The sequence below is a fragment of the Arachis hypogaea genome, chromosome 16 (genome assembly GCF_003086295.3).
Source record: "Arachis hypogaea cultivar Tifrunner chromosome 16, arahy.Tifrunner.gnm2.J5K5, whole genome shotgun sequence".
In the NCBI taxonomy this organism is placed as follows: domain Eukaryota; kingdom Viridiplantae; phylum Streptophyta; class Magnoliopsida; order Fabales; family Fabaceae; genus Arachis; species Arachis hypogaea.
The window spans coordinates 126,962,337-126,964,472 of record NC_092051.1 but is presented as its reverse complement, the minus strand read 5'-3'; the positions used below and the strand labels follow the sequence as shown (position 1 = coordinate 126,964,472).

Here is a 2,136-nt window from a genome sequence, read left to right as displayed (position 1 = left end):
TTATTTTATGAATTTGGGTGGAACGGAAGTATGACCCTCTTTTTATTTGAGTTCTTGTAAAACTTGGAAAAGCTCTTTATCTGAACAACAGCTTGAAAACTATTTCTCCTAAATTTTAATTATCTGAATTTAATAGGATACGTGACATATAATCTTTTTACCTCTTGGATAATTAGAGATTTTGTGGCATATAAACTAGAAATTGATTATCACCCTCTAATTGAAATTAATTGACCAAGGAATTGGTAGTTAATGAATTTTAGAGGAGACTAGGAAGGTCTAAGGAATTAGGGTCTAGTCACATACAATTTGCCATAAATTAAATCCTGCATAATTAAATTAGTTAGTAAGAAAAGTTAATTCGGAAAAATAAATAACTCTGAAACCTTAACTATCTTTTCTATATATTATTCCCATCTTAATTACTTGCCTTTCTTCAATATTTTTGATATTGTTTAATGTCTTTTATATTGCATCTCAACACTATTTTCTGTCTGTCTAACTAATCCTATCAAACGCTATTGTTGCTTAATCCATCAATCCTCGTGGGATCGACCCTTACTCACGTAAGGTATTACTTGGTATGACCCGGTGCACTTGCCGGTTAATAAGTGTGGTTATAAAAATACCACACCAAATTTTTGGTGCCGTTGCCGGGGATTGATTGTGATTGACAACTACTCCTTGTTTGATTGCTTAGATTAGATAATTGTTTTTCTAATTAAGTTTATTAATTTTTATTTCTCATTTTTTTTCTTTATTTTTTTTCTTTATTTTTTTTCTTGCTTTTCGTTTCCCTTCCTAGTCCCCGTGCTTTCTTTTTTTTGTTTTACTTCGTTTTACTTTTAAAATTTTTTTTCTTTCCAAATTTTCGTCCGTTTCGTATTTGCCTTTATTTTTTTATTTTATTTCTTTTCAATTAATTCTGATTTTTTTTAAAAAATTTTATTTTATTTTTGTCTTTAATTTCAAAAAAACAAAAAAAATTATTTTAGTATTAATATTTTTCTTTAATTCCTGAAATTAAATTTGGTGTTACCCAGTTAATTTTATTTTAATTTTTCTGTTTATTTTTCTTTTTAAATTTTTGAATTTTTTTATTTATCTATTTAATATTTTTATTTTATTATTTTACACAGGTTACCTCACAGGGACTTCTCTGCACTCTGACGTAGAGAGTCCCATTTTTTCTTGTTTTCTGCTTGTGTATGCGCAGGAATAGAGACAAAGAACATCTCTTAGACTTTGATCCTGAACCTGAAAGAACTTTCAGGCGGCGTTTACAACAAGCAAGACTTTGCAAGACTGCAGAATCCACTATGGCAAATAATAACGCTAACGCCAACGTGGTAAATCCTAATGGGGATGATCAACAGAGGAGAGTGCTTGGCTCTTATTCTGCCCCTACTGCGGATCTTTATGGAAAAAGTATTGTGGTGCCTCCTATAACTGCAAACAACTTTGAGTTGAAGCCACAATTGGTCACCTTGATGCAGCAAAACTGCTAGTATCATGGACTTCCTCATGAAGATCCAAATCAGTTCATATCTGATTTTCTGCAGATATGTGATACTGTGAAGACAAATGGAGTGAACCCAGAGGTGTACAAACTCATACTTTTTTCATTTGCTCTGAGGGATAAAGCAAAGCTATGGCTAGATTCCCAACCAAAGGAGAGTCTGAATACGTGGAAAAAGGTTGTCACGGAATTTCTCACTAAATTTTTCCCACCAAGGAAGCTGACTAAGCTTAGGTTGGAGGTTCAGACTTTCAAGCAAAAGGAGGGTGAAACTCTTTATGAAGCTTGGGAGAGATACAAGCTACTGACTAGGCAATGCCCTCCTGACATGTTCTCCAAGTGGACCCAACTGGATATCTTTTATGAAGGCTTAGGAGAGATGTCAAAGATGAGCTTAGATACCTCTGCAGGCGGTTCATTGCACAAGAAGAAGACACCAGAGGAGACTATTGAGCTGATTGAATTGGTTGCAAGCAACCAATATTTATACTCATCTAACAGGAATCCTGTGAACTCTGAGACCGCTCAGAAGAGAGGCGTGTTGGAAGTAGAAGCTGTTAATGCTCTTCTTGCTCAGAACAAGCTTATGTCTCAGCAGATAAATCTACTTACTCAAC

At 33.9% G+C, this 2,136-nt stretch overlaps 1 non-coding gene across 1 annotated transcript; it reads right to left on the bottom strand.

Moving 5' to 3' along the window:
• Positions 1–1,745: 1,745 nt before the first annotated feature.
• Positions 1,746–1,849, bottom strand: LOC112761297 (small nucleolar RNA R71). Its single transcript, XR_003181698.1, has one exon. It is a non-coding gene; the product is annotated as a small nucleolar RNA R71 (small nucleolar RNA).
• Between the last annotated feature and the right edge of the window lie 287 nt (positions 1,850–2,136).